Source organism: Cebidichthys violaceus, unplaced genomic scaffold (genome assembly GCF_023349555.1).
Source record: "Cebidichthys violaceus isolate CVI_PGR_0920_01 unplaced genomic scaffold, fCebVio1.0.p SCAF_49, whole genome shotgun sequence".
Lineage (NCBI taxonomy): Eukaryota > Metazoa > Chordata > Actinopteri > Perciformes > Stichaeidae > Cebidichthys > Cebidichthys violaceus.
This window is the reverse complement of record NW_027176694.1, coordinates 1,632,731-1,650,553: the sequence shown is the minus strand read 5'-3', so window position 1 is coordinate 1,650,553 and position 17,823 is coordinate 1,632,731. Positions and strand designations below refer to the sequence as shown.

The 17,823-nt window shown below is 45.4% G+C and overlaps 1 protein-coding gene across 2 annotated transcripts in view; it reads right to left on the bottom strand.

Moving 5' to 3' along the window:
• Positions 1 to 17,791, bottom strand: part of LOC137887217 (zinc finger protein 516-like) — a 43,718-nt gene extending 25,927 nt beyond the window's left edge. For both annotated transcript variants that reach the window (XM_068730048.1, XM_068730049.1), the window contains exon 1: positions 17,754 to 17,791. The gene's annotated coding sequence lies outside the window, so the exon portion shown is untranslated. The remainder of the gene's footprint in view (positions 1 to 17,753) is intronic.
• Between the last annotated feature and the right edge of the window lie 32 nt (positions 17,792 to 17,823).

The following is a 17,823-nucleotide window of genomic DNA, read 5'->3' as shown; positions in this document are numbered from 1 at the left end:
CCAACCTCTCCCTGTCTTCTTCCTGCTCTGCCTCCGCGGCCCCTCCATCCGTCTGCAGCCCCCTAACAACCTCGGCAACCGAGCCTAAATCAGTCTCTCTGAAGTGTAATTAGACCGGTGACCTCAAAGCCGGCCACCAGTCTTTCAGACTGTCACACTTTCTGATATAACCGCTTCATTCTGCCGCTCGCTGCGCCACTGGTTAGTGAGTACACACACACACACACACACACAAATGCAATTTCAGCCGAATTTCAACCTGAAGGGACATCAGTTCACAAAATAGACGAAGTACAATGATACCAAAATTAACTGCAATGCATTTTAAGATCCAAAGTTCAGCTTCAAACCTGTTCCACTAGCAGTATTTAACATGTGTTAGCGTGGCGCTGTCAGGTCAATGTTGTACTGGAGAGCCAAAGAGGATTTTGGTGTCTGTCATCGGGTTGCTTAATGGCTAAATTGACCGTTCATGCATGATTATAGGAACAAAAGTCCACGGCGAGGTGTTGAACTGGCACTCCGATAGCTTTGTTTCTCCTACGCATGAACACAGCGTGTCTGTTTGAATTGTCTTTGACTTCTCATTTACATGGTTACTTGTTCTCGTGGTTTTGTTTTAAAACCTGTCTTTACCTTGAGGCAGAAATCTCAAGATCGCATCCTGTAAGAGTTGTCAAAAGGAGATATGAGAACATAACAGGGCAACAGATCTGGCTTTGACTCTTCATGCCCTGCACACAGATAAACACACACACACACACACACACACACACACACACACACACTGGCAGGCAGGATGGGAGGGTTTTCCACAGAAATCTCCTGATGGCTCTACTACAGAGAGAATGTGTGGGCTCCAACAAGCAGTTGTTGTTGTTGCGAGGTGGTTCACACACTGCTCTTAAGTACAAATACACACACACATGCCAAAAACCAAAAGAACACATAAATATGATAAAGAAGCAAAAAGAAACTCCAAAAAGACCTGTGGGTAAAATCCAATTCCATCCCCTGGAAAACGCGTGATTGTGCGGAGAACACTGGATCGAGTATTGAACCCCCTCTGTGTGTGTGTGTGATACCACGGAAAATAAAGAAAGCATACACAGCCTACTGTAAATCCTTATTGGATTGTCACAGAAACATTATAGAGAAATTGTTATGATTTGTAAAGAGATAAAAGTGCCGTAGATAACGCCATAATTTCATCGTGATAATAGCGCTGTGCAATATGGTGGAAATCAATACCGCAATATGAATAGGCTATTTCTTTCCGATATTGACGGTTTAAAGGCATTACATCAGCCAAATCTCCACATGCATGTCAAACAAAAACATAACTTACCAGCCTATTGTTGAATTGTTTTTCATTGCTATCATTCCCTTGATGGACAGCCTAACCTAAAGAGACTGGAGGAGGATGACAGGTATTGGGAGTTTCTGGTGAGCTCCGAGTTCAGTCGGACTGAGCCGAACACAATTAGTTAATAAAGCGAGTTTTAAGTGGATTTTGTTACCTTTGGATGGAGCTAAGCTCGCTGTTTCCAGTCTTTATGCTAAACTGAGCTAACGGGCTGCTGGTTGGATAGCGTCATGTTTACTGTTCACATATGAAAGTGGGATCTTTTCAACGTTTTACCAAAACAGACTCTTCCACTGAAGGAGATAAAACACGACATCTTATACTATCCACTGTAATAAGTCCACTTAAATCCACTGTTATGTTCCGCATACTTTGAGTCCCAACGGGACGATTACAGAAATACCAAAGCGATACAATCGGAAATAAATAATAGCATAAAGTTCAATAAGGTCACCCAAACTCATTATTGACCATCATAAGTCTCTGAAGGAATATTTTGTTTGCAGTGGAGTGTTTTTGTTTGTGTGTGTGTGTGTGTGTGTGTGTGTGTGTGTGTGTGTGCGCGCGCGCCCAGGATTTCATAGCCAAAAATAATAATGACAAAAAAAAAGTAAGCGCCACACAGGAACTGGGGCTGCAAGATGAGAATAACAAACGTTGTTAGCCTTTAATACGGGACACAGAGGTTGTTGTTTTTTTTCTAGAGAGCGCGGCGAAGCTACATGACACATTTCTTTCTTTCATACGCCGGCTGACAGCCATTACCGGAGAGAGAGAGAGAGAGAGAGAGAGAGAGAGAGAGAGAGAGAGAGAGCTTATGTGGCTACGTGGTCGTGATGGATGGCTGTACAAAAAAGAGCCGGAGATCCCATCTGGGTCACGTCTTATCAGGCTGCCTGATTCACATTGATGAAATCATGCCGGCTTGTTAACCCACCCAGTGGACAAAAAAAGCTCTAAACTAATACCGAGGAAAACAAGGCAGCGTCTGACGAGAGAGAGAGACACATGTCAAGGAGAGGAGAAAAGGCAGAGGATATAACGAGAGGGAGGGCAGCAGAGGGAAGATAAGTGGTAAATAGTGATGTAAAGTCACGGCAGGAGATAGATTGGGATAATAAGAACAGACTGAGAGGGAGATTTGAGAGATCGAGGCGGACAGAGAGCAGGAGAGAGAGGCTGTAGAAAATGAACATCATACAGGAGGGGGTTTTTTTTGGGGGGGGGGGGGGCTATTGATCGCCACTGTCTGATGAGAGCGCTACGGAAAACGAATGTGTCTTTCTTGTTTATTAGCTGCGTCTGGTGTTTTCTCACTTTCTCTAAGGAAGCGTGATTGAATCACTCAATAGCAGACTACACGGCTTGTTATGACAGATATTCTTTGCAGCGTAACCACAGCACAGGAAATTGGCCAGGATCCACTCTCTCAACGCTCATCCAATAGTCCTACTGAGACAATCTGCTAGTTTAGTTACACTCTAACCCCCCCAAATCAACCCACACCGTGCCGCGAAGCAGTATGCGCAGCGCGCGCATGTGTGTGTGTGTGTGTGTGTGTGTGTGTGTGTGTGTTCATCAGGTTTGTGTGTAGGTGTGTTTGTGTAAAGGTGGGTGGCTGCGTGTGGGAAACGGTGAGTCCTCAAGAAAATTTGACTTACTTTTTTCCTCTGTTTTTACAGATGTTTCGGTTTAAAAACATTCAAAATCAGAGAAAATCTCCCACTACAGAGTTGTCCGTCTCAATCTGTGGGCCAGAGTAGCAGTAAAGAAAAAAAACAAATCACCCTAATGTCTTTAATGGCTGAAAACAGCTGTTCCCAGAGGTTTAACTGAAAATGACAGCTTCACGAAAGCAGTTACTAGAAATGACATCGGCTGCGGTGCGGAATGTCAAACAACAAACACACCTACGTGAATGATATACTTTTAAGTTCAAAATAGGAAAATTGGAATCGTGTGACATCTGTATTGTTAATGTAGCCAAAAAAAAAAAACCCTGAGTCTGAATCTGGTTCACTTTCCCTTCTGATGTGGGTGGGCTTAAGAAAACCAGATCACAGCGCCTCGTCGGTACACAAGCAGCATTCCTCAAGCCGCCTGTTTGCAATAAACTCACCAGCACAACCCAATGTGCACCGGTGACCGTGTTTTTCGACAGTAGTGGATTTTACCAGATCGACATCTGGAAGCATGCAGCTCCCACACTGGCATGAGTGTCTGCTAATGGAATACATAACGTCATCTGGGATATTAATGGTAACAAATTGCCGTCAAAGTTGTTGCTTTAAATGAAGGAAACTGACCTCCGTGGGCTTGGAAATCTCTTTCACGTGTAAATGTGCGGCACTTACGGGAGACGCCGCAGTAGTTGCTCTGTGTTAGTTGCCATCAGACACCGATAATCAATTGCTAATGGTCATTCCGGGGCTGACCCTGATATTGAGGAGTAACTGACGCGTACCATGCTGGTTGGCAGCAGCAGAGATATCAGCTGGCCGGAGATATGTGCCGGAATTTTGAACGCAGATTGTATTTATGCCACAACAACGTCTTCACTCTTTCAGAAATCCACCCTGAGCACCGGCTATAGTGTTGTGCTTTATGTTTGTAGTAATAAACCAGGCCCACGTAGGAGATACGGGGTATTAGGCTTTCATTAAAAGTAGTAGTAGCGATCGTATAGTATTAGCAGTAATACTAGCAAGGCCATGTACAGGAGGCGTTTTGCATTTCGACATTTAGATCTTTCCTTATCGGAATTGTGCAAAGCGTCACAGAACATCAGCTCCACTCTGCAGCACTCCAGTTAATGTCAAACTATTAATTCAGCGGAGCAGCTGAAGGCAATACGGGGAGAAAGCAAATGTTGCATCAAGCGGTCGTGTTTGCGCAGCTTTTCCCCACTCGGAGAGAGAGATCAGACGCTCTCCAACGGGAGCTACCCCCATCAGCCGGGCAGCAAAAAAAAAAAAAAACGGCCATTAAGTCGGCCGAGCAGCCGATCGGCCTGCCGCTGTAAAAACCGACAGGCCCGAGAAGTAAGCGACAGAGGATTACGCACGCCGTCAGTCTCTCCACATCGCACCAGTGGACCAGCTTTACACAACACGCTGCGCCGGGCCCCCGACTCAAAGGACCGCAGGATGGGTTACTAAAAATGGAGACGACTCACTCCTAAGCGCACACACACACACAGACACACACACACACACACACAGAGAGAGACAGAGAGGGAGAGTCGTCGAGTTAACTTGCATGTATTTGTATGAATCTAAGATAAGCAAATCAAATAGCGCCGCGGGTCTAGCTGACAGAGAAAGAACAGAGGGATGGTGACAGTAATCGATTACAACGAATGTGGTTTGGGATGTAGAGATGATGATGTAAAAAGGATCAGAGGGAGCCTCACTGTAGATACTGCTATCTTGAGCTCGGCTTGTGTCGTGGAGTATACGCGAGATATTGATCGTCACAACAAGACGACAATTTCCCTTTTGTTGCAGATCAGACCGACTGCAATGCATCTGATATTGTTGGCGTAATGCAGCGTGATCGATTGCACAATTATCGTAGAATTCATCAATACCGCACTTGTTGAACTGATTCTAATGAGATCTTTGGAGTTGTTGTATTACTATCTCTATTAGCAGTAGTCTAAATATGGTAGAGTGGTATGAAAATGCTGTTTCAGGGGATTTGCTCACTGATTATTTGGAATTCCTCGAAAGGTTTAAATATATATATATATATATATAATAAAAAAAAATGTTTTTAGAAATACAGAAATTTTGGCATAAAATTCTCTGCCGCTTCAGTTTAAGAGTTGGCAGCAGCAGCCTTCAAAAAAAATTCCTAATACATAGAAGTACAGCACACAAACCTGTACCTCAGATCTATCTGGGACAATGATGCCTGTGGAGCCGGCTGTCCAGGTATTTAAACCTAAGCATACCAACTGCTTGTGGGACTCCAGGCTCAAACCTAGTTTTGAAAATCAGTGTGCGTTGAAAAAGAAGTCATATCGGAATATGTGCAGCAGCCAGCCAGCCAGCCAGCCAGCCAGCCGCAACCTTAAATAACCGCATCAGAGTGAGGCGCTCGGAGCATCTGCAGCTGGGTGGTAATAAACATCTCAGATTAAGATGGTCTCAATATGGTTTAGTGCAAACGTTCACTGGCGTGCAGATTTGTTGTTCCCATTGTCAGCTCTTTCACTACATGAGACGTCATCTCAGTATCAGATCAAGACTCAATAGATTGGTCCGATTTTTATCGGGGGTTTTTTTTTTTTTCTTTTTTTAGGGAAGACGGGGCTTTTGTGACCATTGTTAAGACTATTAATTGGGTGATTTTGGGGAGTCGGTTGACTCTAATCTGATGGGATTAGCGGCTATGCTCTTTAAATAGAGTTCTACGGCCAGGGATTAGACGGCCGCAGCCAGTTGGCCTCGAGAGCGACAGATTTCCATCTCTGAAACACAGACACGGGACGATGCGGTGGGTCACCATGCTGTGTAGACTATGTAGAGGTTTGTGTGTGAACGCAACTCAAAAAAAAAAAAAAACATGATATAAAACAAGCTTTAAGTGTGCGAATGTGTTTGAGTTGTGTTTAGCCGGGGTGGTGTGTTTTTGGGGGCTGGGGGGGGGCACCACCAGGGGCCCCTACCTTCCTCCCCTCAACTATCCTCCTCACATCTGGATACAATGTGGGAACAGGGCGCTGAGGCCAGGGGGATAGCTGAAGGGAGGGTGTGAGTGTGCTGGGGGATTCTTTACAAAACATCAAGAGCCAATGGAAAGAGGTGGTGCTGCTGCTGCTGCTGCTGCTGCTGCTGCTGGATGTGAGGCGGTGGGGCTGTGTGTGTGTTGTTGTGGTGGTGGTGGTGGTGGTGGGGAGGGGGTACTAAAATGCTCCCTGTCTTTGGTCTCTTCTTCCCTGTGTAGTTGACTGCAAGGCCCCGAGCAATAGACAGACAGAGAGGCAGCTGGGAACTGAGGTAGGTAGCGAACAGCAGCCCGGAAAGCACAATGTGCACGGAGCACGGATCCAGACGAGCTAAAGAGAAGTGATAACGGGGTAAATACGACGGTTACAACAAGCAATCGCTCCAGGTTTGGACTGACGTATACAAAGTAAATACAGATATTGGGTACACCCATATTACCCACAATCAGGGTTTATGTTTATGGGTTCACCAAATTAAATTCAAGGCTTTTACAGGCATTTTAAACACAGCATCAAATCAGATTTAACACCCGTTTCACGACCCTACCGGCCAACTACGATAGAACACCAGAAGGAACGATGTGGCCCGTAATCGTTTATTATCATATCACATGTTATCTTTACAACAGTAAACAACAGTAACTCCTTCATAATATTAATGCACCTGGACCCGGATAAGCAGCATACAATGGATGGATGGGTTAAACAATGAAAAATGAATAATTCATCCAAGCTCATTTTTGCCATTATGAGACACAATCCAGTGTCTCAACAATCCCACATTTGTTTTACAGGTGTGTAACGTCCCCCAGGCAGCCAGCAATCGGACACAAAAAACCCACAACTTTGTGGAACAAAAGGTTTTGTGTTTTTGGCACACTTCATTTATAATATCATGTCGTGCGTCCATCTCGTCGAGCAGAAATCCATCCGCTAAAGAAAAGCCCAAATAATCTACACAATCTGATTTGCCAACATTAACAAAGCTCGGGCTGCAACGACCGTCTCGCTTGAAAGAGTATAATGTAATTTATATTACTCACAGTCATAACAACACTTAGCAAGTAAGTGATTGAGAGGAGAGTGCTTGTGCTATTTTTGTCGGTAACAGGCGTTCTTTGTAAAAAAAAGAAGCTAATTGCATGAATATGAAAGAGGACTGAAAAATGAAGACGAGTAGCCTTGCACTTATTTTCCTTTGCTGAATAGAAGCCTCTCAGAATAGATAATAGATGCAGATGGCCTGAAACCCGTGCTTGCATCCAGCTTACATTCATCTGGAGCTGAACTGTATCTCTGATCCATATGTGGATTTGAGCTCATTAGCCCCTGTGCGACCCGCCTCCTCCTCCTCACCTCTGTCCTCGGTGACCCTTAAGCCTCCTTGACCCCGCCAGAGCTCAACTACTACTTCCTATTCCCTGTTTCCTAACGCCTGTTCGATCCCTTCACCACAAAGTAGCATACATTAGGTATAAAAACAACGGGAGTGAGACTGCCAACGTATTTCTGTCACATATAGAATTAGGATTTGGCTGATAATGAAGCGTTTACGTTGCACAAACAAAGCCACTTGCTGCCATCATTTATTCTCTTGACTCATTTTGAGACAGCAAACTGTTTCTGGCAGAAAGCGAGAAGTCAAAATGTATTTCCATATGAGTGGGTCTGCATGCAGGCGCGTCAGTGACAGCTTTGGCCTGCTCATTTAGAAATCAGTCATCACTTTTTATTTTTTGTTCTTTGGGGCAAACAAATTTAGTATTTTTACGTTGAAATGCCGTAATTGCTAAAAGTCCCGTCTTTCTCCTTCATAATGATCGGAAAAGCATTTTTGACAGGATTAAGTCCAAACTTCCATCCCTGTGTACCGCGCTCTCCCACACACACACACACACACACACACACACACACACACACACACACACACGCTAAAGCGCACCGCATCAAGGTTAGGCTGACATCAGCGCCTAACGATCAGTTCCTCTGTGGGCCGAATGATTAGCTGCAGTAGCCTGGAGACTTTTCCAGCTTGTTTCCCTAAGTTGGTCAGACATGCAACATCACTGGCCTTCAATCTGCACTAACTACATCCACTCTCTTCCATTCTATCTGACTCCAACAACAACAAAAAAAGACTAACAGACTAATAGATGACGCTAACAATGTAGAGAAAGTGGGGCAAATGAGATGGATAAACAGATTTAAGTTTGTTGTATTTAAAGTTGTTTCATGGAGTAACAACGGCAGAGCCTAGACGGAGATTAGACAACACTGTGCGTGCGTGCGTGTCTGTCTGTCTGTCTGTCTGTCTGTGTGTGTGTGTGTGTGTGTGTGTGTGTGTGTGTGTGTGTGTGTGTGTGTGTGTGTGTAATGGGGTGGAGTAGCTCGTGAAACTAAAGCTTGAGGTTGCAAATATCCTTAAAGATGCAACCACTAAACGCCTGTTTTTTCTTCGTTTAGTTTCCAACTGAAGTTCTTCTTCTTCAAATCTGGCATTATTCTGTTCACGGAGTTTGAGCGCGCAGAAGTGACACTCCTTACTTTGTCCATACTGACCATCGCCACCTCCTCCTCCCTCACTTCACTCTAAAGCAGCCGCAGACAAAGCGTGACTTCCTGCGCATCTTTTGTTTTCATAGGAAAATAATAATAAATGTGTATCATTTAAGACCTATTTCATTGTTTGTAGATTCCCGTTTCGAGTGTGCGTATAATAACCGGAACGGAATGGTGAATGCTAAAAAAAAGAAAAGAAAAAAAAGGAGCCTCTGTGCTTGGGAAACAGTTCACCCAACCCCCACCCATCCTTAATGCCCTCTGGCTGCTGTGGAGTTTGGATTAAGTTTGGGTGCATGTCCCCTCCCTCCCGAGCCGGGCCGTCACCCCTGCAAAACATACATATAGTTGTTTTTGTGTGTGTGTGTGTGTGTGTGTGTGTGTGTGTGATTGAGTGGCCCATCACATGTGAAGAAGGCCATTAGGAAGGCCTTAGTCTTACACAGGGATAAATAGATTAGATAGACGGGACGAAAAGAATCGCAGAGGAAAGAAAAGCTGATTTCACAAATGAACGGGGAACTACTAGACGCCATGCATTGTGTAAAATATATCACAACTGAGCTTAAAGTAATCTATTACAAGGTGTATCTGTAGCCGCATTGACTGCGTCGTTTCTTAAATTCCAATTTGAATGCCTGCTAATTAAGGTACGAGTGCATTGTGTGTGCGGCTGTGCGTGTGCGTGTGCGTGTGTGTGTGTGTGTGTGTGTGTGTGTGTGTGTAAAGCAGTGGATCAATAATGGCAGTCTACTATGGTGACATCTGGGCTGGACAAAGAGGGCTGTTCCTTCCCCTGCAGCTCTCCCTTCTCTCTCTCTCCCTCTCTCCCTTCTCTCTCTCTCTCTCTCCCCTTCTCTCCCTCTCTCTCTCTCCCTTTCTCTCCTCCCCTCCCTCTCTCTCTCTCTCTCTCTCTCTCTCTCTCTCTCTCTCTCTCCCTCCCTCTCTCTCTCTCTCTCTCTCTCTCTCTCTCTCCCTCCCTCTCTCTCCTCCCTCTCGCTCTCTCTCTCTCTCTCTCCCTCCCTCTCAATCCCTGATCACAGCCACGTGGTTCTCTGGGCTATTTCTCCCAGCTAAGCTTATTTCTCCTCTTTAATCCCGCAGCAATCACAGTGACAATGCCAAGCGTCGGTTCATAGGCGCAGGCAGAAATCTATTAACTATGATCAGCGTGTCAGCTCAAAACCTGATAAGCACTGCTAATGAATCCAGCGCATTCAGCTCAGCGCCGCGCGCTCCTGATTGTTATTTCATTGGATCATCAATAATGTGTAAGATGGAAAATCAACATGAGTGCCAGTGATGGATTATGCCGCTTGTAATGTAGTGAAGGGGCTTCCATTTGAAGCTGAAGTGAGATTCTACTTTTTGTTTAAAAAAGAAGAAGCATCAATTCAAAGTGATGGAATCTATATGCACCGACAGACGGGCCCTCAAGCTGCTGCGAGCGTCCTCAGTTATGCAAACCCAGTTAAACTGATAGATGGAGTCGATATCCAGCTCTGATTGGCCGATTATCAGCCCCTCGGTGTGGCGCACCTCTGATTTAAAACGGCGGTTCCAGCCTGTGCACATCTGATGGAATTATTATTAGTACAACGACTAGTAATGGTGGCAGAGCTAGTTTGACCATGTAAAACACACTTGCACTGATTTCACATGACCTAATCACTTAGAGTGACTTCACACTAACATTTTGGACTTCAGTTAAAAGCTGTCGAACACATTTACAGCGACCGTAACCATCTTCTTTCATGGCGAACGTCTTCAGACATGGTGCTCGTCACTGGGAGCGATCTCAGCACTGAAGGACTTCAACTGTTTCCTACGAACTCTTTCATGTCAATCATTGTAATTAAAAAGCAGCTCGCTTTGTTCTTTCTTTTAGCATTCAGTGTGAACTTTATTTATGCTGATTTAAAAAAAAAAATAATCGGTGTTTGTTCTGCTTTAAGCTGTCGATGTTTAACAACTGCGCGTGTGTGCGAATGTGGTAATAATATTTATAATAATAAGCCTTTTGGAATGCACATTGAACAAAATGGCTGCACCTAATTAGCGTGGGTTGTTTCCCACGCCTACATTCAACTGGTGTCACTTTAATGACATCGCCTGTATAATAAACAATGTCATCATTTTATTAGTAACCCTGAAACAGTTGATTTCATTTCCATCAAGGATTTCTAAAAAAAAAAAAAAAAAAAAAGAAGCATTGAGTCTACTTTGTATTTTCAGTAAAATCATCGCTATGCTCAACAGTTGGAAACCCTACGTGACACCGCTCACTCCTCTCCACCCTCCCCGCACCACCATGGATGAAGGCTAAAAAGGTCCCGTGCCTTAATCCCCCCCCCCCACCCCCCCACCCACCCACCCACCAACCCCCACCAACTAACCCCCTCTCCTATCTTAATCCTCTGATTACTACATCAGTTTCTTTGGGTCTAATTTAGGCAGCCATTGGGCCCTCACAGTCCACTACCTGGACGGCTCGGCTCGGCTCGGCTCGGCAGAGACTCTGTTGATCCTTTTGGGTGGGGAGGGGTGCAGGTGAGACCGAAAAAATAAATATAGTGATTAACTGCCCCGCCTGTAAGCAAAGTTTCATGTTTGAGTAATTACGAATGGACATATAGACAAACAATGGAAATGTGCAGGGTGACGGCCACAGGGAATGTAAATTCGTACTGATTATACAAAGCAGTAAGCAAAAGGTTTCCCATGGAGGGCTCATTTATAATTTAATCTAGGAGCTCGGTGCTTCTAGGCTGACACAGAGAGATTGCCCTTTCAGAGTGGAAACCCCCACCATGCAGCGGGGAATCAATGCTGTCACCACACAACAGACACCAGTCCTCGTAGTATTGTCGTTTTTTGTTTCATACCCCCCCCACAACCCCGCCCTCCCTGCCCAAAACATAAAAAAACATAATCAGCTGCTAAAAAAACAGTTGTTTGCTGCCTCTCTCCATATTCCAACCTCAATATGCCACAAGAAAGTTATTTAAGGCCGTGAAGGAAGATAAGGCGACTGATACAATCTAATAACAAAGGGAGAGTTGAGAGAACAAAAAGAAAGAGCAGGACGCAGAAGACTTCAGCCTAACTGACTTTAACTGGGTGTCTGTCTCAAAGCCACGCAACGTTAGCATGAGCAGTGAAGAAGTAGAGCCGAAGCAGCGTCGTTGCACTCTAAAAAAAAAGGACTGAATGGATTCAATCTACGACATAAGTATATAAGTGTGCACAAACCGACCAGCTCCCTCTGGATCTCCTCCAGACGTAAATTCCACAAGGTGCTGGAAACCCACCCACAGAGACCTCGGTCCACGCTAACACGTGTCAGGAGATTGACACACATGAGCCACTGCCATCTCCCAGGACAGAGTAAATGCAAACCTGGCATTAAGGCAAGTTACAAGATGATTTCACCAACATAGATCAAAAACCCAGAGTGCTATTCTTAAACCTGCGTCGAGTGATCTGTTGGCCACTCAGGGGCAGCAGAAACATCCATTAATTGAGTTGATATGATACGGCTCATATCCAGTAACTGCTGAGCAACATTAGACTTCATTGGGGGTTTTGTCTCTGGCCACCTGATGAATGCCTGTCCAAAATTCACTCTCCTTACAGCTCTGTTGTGGTCTACACCAAGTGCTGAGGGAAATATCTGCTTCTTTAACTGACTGTTAAATAACCCGCTATCTTCACTTGGTATTTTTTTTGAGCAGGTAGCAGGTTTTTTTTTTTTTTTCTTTAGAGGTTTTTGCTGGAAAAAACAAATTGACGGTGCAAAAAACCCCAGCAAAGTTCCGGGCCAGAAAATTGAAACTACAGATTGTTTTAGTAGCAGCTTCAATATTAACTGTTGAGTAAGCTAACATTCAGCAGAACCAGTAACTTATCAATGAGGGGAAATATCCATATCCAGCTCACTGATATTACTCCCCCCCCCCCAAAAGAAATCTCCTATGACAGTCTTTGTAGCAGTGAGGTTGAACCCCCCTCTCAGTTGGTGAAGGTAAATGACTCCGTCCACGGTGAAAAGGCAAAAGGCAGTAATGAGTAATGAAAACAGCCGAGTTAGTGCTGCCATTCAGTGAAGGGCCTGCTGCTGTGGAATGTGAGGCGCCATTCATTCACACGGGTTAAAAATGCATTTCTGCCACCACAAAGCCCTGCCTTGTCCTCATTGTTTCTCACCACACCAATAAAACACTTCTACATTCTGAAGGGAGAAGATTCTAAAAATTAAATTGCTAATTTTACTCCTACAGATACAGGGTGGGAGGGGGGTGGGGGGGGGTGGGAGGTTGTGGTGAACGTTGCAAAGCAGAAGTCCGGTCTTTGGAGGAGATAAACAGTCACGGTAGAGTTGAAAGTTTGATCGCGATCAGCACGGGGATGGAAAAGTGAAGCGCACGAGCTGCTTACAAAGACAAACAGTCCTATTGACAAAAGCCGAATGTATGCGGCGCTTATTCAACGTGCGAAAGGGAGACACAAGGGTGGAGGGCAAGCAAATACGGAGAGGGAAAAACAAAAAAGGCTTCACTCGAGTCATGCGTGAGCTCTCGAGGGATCCGTTTGTGAATATGAGGCTAAAAACAAAATCCCAACTGAGGAACAAGCTTGATTCAACGCGGGGTCACGTTTGATTAGTCAAACCGATGCTTCCACGACGTGTCACAATGACACATGGGTCATGTTCCCCTTTTGCCTCGCTTAACAATGCTCAACAAGTGACCTCGGAACACGACAGCGTTTGGACACTAGTGTGACCAAACCGTCTTAAGAGAGAGAAACACTCCCACGGTACGGCTCTCCTTTGAACAAACAAAAAACAACAAGTGTGACTTAAATCAATTAAGTGTTCAGGGAAAAAACAAACACATTTCTTTACATTTTCCCCCCAAAAGCGTCACGGACTCGACGTGTTTACCTTCAGGCGTCCCGGTGCTATTCAGCGGGTTGGAAAACAGGTGGCACTCTTTTAAGGACAGTGTGTCACCAAACAGCCATTTGAGGAAGTGCGATCTTGTCGTTGTTTGTTGCCGTGCCGTGTTCGCTCGCATCGCCACAGAGCGAGGGCTGCAGGCTGTGGAGAAATGTTTAACATAACGTCTGAAATCTGACATAGGGGGGAGACAATGTTATCCTGTCTGCAAAACAACGCTCTGTCTCTTTCTCCCCCTCCCCTCCCTCCCCTCCTCCCCTCCCTGCCTGCCTCTCTATCGCTCTTTCTCTTTCTGTATGTGACCTTACACAGAAGAAAATACTGTATCTTTACACAACTGAGAGGAAAAACACAGTACACCACAGAAAGACAATATCAAAGGAGGAGGGGGGGGGGGGCTGTGGAGTACAGAAAGCTCACAGTTTGATGATCCTGTGCTCAAAGATGAATCCTGTGATACTGAAGAGAGAATACAATACTCATATCACCAAGTACTAACAAAATCCCTTTAAAGTTGACCCCCCCCCCCACACACACACACACACACACATACACACCCTCCTCTGTCTCTCTCTCTACTGCAAACTATTCTTTTGCATAACTATCTCCTCTGATACTCCAGCCCGCCGCCCTAAGGAAGGCTCACTGTGACAATCATGTAATGTTATGCTATAACAGGCGCATTTAATATTTCATAGCTTTCATTGTGACCTTGATGGATTTGTGCTCCTGTTGTCACCTATAGCTGTTACCGTCACTTATGGGCTCTGCTGCTGGGTAGTGAGTTTATAACGCTCTTATGCTACTTTATGACATTGTCACATCGCCTATAACAATCCCAATAATATCCCTTTCATAACTTAATGTCCCATGTTATTTGTGTAGCACCCTGACTAAGTGTATCCTATGATTACTGTGACTCCCTTTTCTTTTTTTGTGTGTTTAGCAAGGTTCCAACTTTGTTATCAGTCGGACATTCCTCACAATGACCCTTATCTCCGTGGTAGCACATGTACTTTTTCCTGCCGGTTTCTTAATCAGTCCTCTCTGCACTCTTAAAGGGGGGGGGGGGGGGGGGGGGGTAAAAAGCAAAGACTCCGTATTAATAACAGCCAAAGGTTGCGCTAGCAGCAGCAGCAGCGCGGCGACGAACAGCACCCTCAACATAACAAACAATGATAATCATATACAGTCACTTCCTTACCAGTTAAAACACCGCTGAGCTCAAACACTCACAAAAATAGAGAGAGAGAGGGGGGTGGTGGTGGTGGTGGTGGGGGGGGGGGGGGGGGGGGGACCGGTGCAGCTCTCCAAAAAAATTAAAAAAAATAAAAAGCAAATATGTCAAGAGTCCAAAGATCCGGCGGAGATAAGAGGAGACACGCTGGATCTGTCCAGGGCAGCGACTGACAACGGCGACCCGCGGTTCAACTCAGCAAAGATCGTGCGTAATTATTATTATCTCTGGCGAATTCCTATCTCCTTGTGTTGGAGAGCAGTACAGGTTCCTCTCTCTCTCTCTCGCTCTCTCTCTCGCTCTCTCTCTCTCTCTCTCCCCCTCCCTCACTGTTTCTCTATGTCTCTCTGTCTCTCTCTCTCTCTCGTCTCTTGTCGTTTCACCGTTGTTGCCTTCAGGTGTTGTCGGAAATGTCGTGACTCAGCGATGGCAAACTGGCAAACGTAGGAATTCCGAGGTGAATTCAGTGGCTAAGTTAGCTCGTTGATTCGGTCTCCGGTGCGGACGCATGCAGATGTCTATGATTCATATACATTCATATACATTATGTGTCTTGAATAAGAGGTCCAAGTCAAGGGGGGGGGGGCTGATATACAAGGCAACACTATGCTGATAACAGAGTTGATTAATTGCCCGTTTGATCGAATAAAAAGGAAACTAGGACGATTGATTAAATCAAATGTGAGGACTCACTGCTTTTCTCTGTCGTACTGACTGTTTATCAGACGTAACGAGACGTTCGATGACACCTCTTTGGTCCTGTTCTTTATGTTCTTTATTTTCTGACATTTAAGAGCCTAATTGATTAATCGGCAGTTAGAGAAAGTAACTTATATGGGTTAATTAACTTTATAATGGTTTATAGATAAATCTATAGGGCTGAATGATTATGTTTATGGTGAAACTAATTAATATTGACAACGATGCCCACTCCATTTCCATAGTTCACTCCTCTATAAGGAAGTGGAATGTGTTGGCTCAGGTGGCTTCCTCTCCCCATCTAACAGCATGAGAGCATTTCTGATCAAACTCGCATTAGCGAATTAATAATGGAAACGGCGGAGCTTTCGGGAGCACGTGAACGCACCACGAATGGAAAGAAGCCCTGTGTGTGTGTGTGTGTGTGTGTGTGTGTGTGTGTGTGTGTGTGTGTGTGTGTGTGTGAGAGAGAGATCGAGGGCGAACAAAAAAAAAAGAAAAAAGGAGAAGCTGAAAAAAGTTAGTCCCCGCGGTGTAGTCCTTGTCACTTACACCTCAGTCCACCCACAGAGGTCACACATTTCCCCGTGTCTTTGTTTCGTTTGCGCCTGCAGCGCTTTCCTATCGGCGGGATCAGCTGATGTGTTCGTGTGTGTTTAGTCTAAAGTGTCCAAAGAAGAGAAGAGAGGAGGTGACGCTGAGCGATTGTCCCCAGCTCACCAGCGGTCCCATCACCATACATGCGCAATCGGTTGTTCGTGCGCAAAACAAAAAGATACGTTCGGGGGCCCACGGGCAGATAGCGCTATCTGTGATCGGGTTGCATACTTTGTTTTGCCCCCGAACACACTCAATACGGTGTACGGTCACCTGTACGTATAGGTACAGGTCCGATAATGGAGTTAAAGAGACAACGTCATTAGCCCCCCCCCCCCCCCCGCAGCTTAATCCCATTGTGTCCCTTTACCATAACAGCAGGCTCACATCCTGTAGGTGCATCATCATTTTTTTTGGGGGGGGGGTACATGCCCCCCCCCTCCCACACACACACACACACACACACACACACACACACACACACACACACACACACTATCACACACACTATCACACACACGATAGACCTGACCCCCCCCCCCCCTTCCTTTACTCCTCGCCACATGTTTCCGCCCGCCCCAAACACACACACCACACACACACACACACACACACACACACAATCACGCAAGCACGCGCCGCATGCAGATGAGTTGTGATGAGTGCTTGAATTGGCGCAGAGATTGAAAGGAGAAGGAGAAATGCGACACGCCAGAGATCTTCCAGCGGTTTCAGATCCTCATCTTATAGACGAGCAGTTTCGGGGCTTGCTGGCTGGCACCTGTGCCTTGCTCAGTGGCAGCTCCGGCTCCGGCTCAGTGCCATGCATATTAGCCTATGTAGGACACGTCTTCCTAATATGGATATACCCCCCCCCCCTTTACCCCTCCCTTACGTCCACCTCCACCCTGTGTTTCTGTCTCCGTGTGAATAAAACAATCTTCATAAAAGACTCCGTTCACCCATCTCCTGGAGGTTTTCTGCACTGAGCTGTCTTTTCTTTTTTTCTTCTTTTTTTTTCTTTTTTTTTTTTTTTAGGAATTCTACTCGCACTTTGATTGTTGCCACAAATAATCTGTCTGCCCGATGCTGCGGTGATTGCGTGTGTTGTCCAAAAAATTACTCAAGGAAGAGATGAGTGTGTACGGGGGTGAGCTGGTGGAAAGTTTGCTGAACCTCGGGGATGTTGGCGGAGGATCCGAGTCCGGCCATTCTCCGCGTATTCCTGCAATTCGTATTTGAATAACCGACTTTCGGCAGCTTTTTTAAAGCTTAGGCATTTAAGTATGATGACTCGCATACATCGCAAGTATCACTATAAACTCCTGTAAATGATATCATATGGCGCAGCCTACATGAAAAGTGGAAATTGTAAATATTATTTTACACACTTCTGACTCTGGTGCCTTGAGATGATCACCGACAGGAGGTCAAAGAAGATTTTTTTTTGTTTTAATCAAACACTACAACCTCGCCTGCATGTAACCTATTTATAAATCAAGATCCGACAATCGCCTTCCACCCACTTCCCATTCAGAGCACACGAGGTGGTCCGGTACACTGTGTATGCGCGTAAAAGGGAGAAAATCAGAGATGTGCGTACCTGCTTTATCCAAAAGAGTAATCCAGGGTGACTTCAAGAAGCAGAGACAATCCTAAAGGTGAAAGCATGC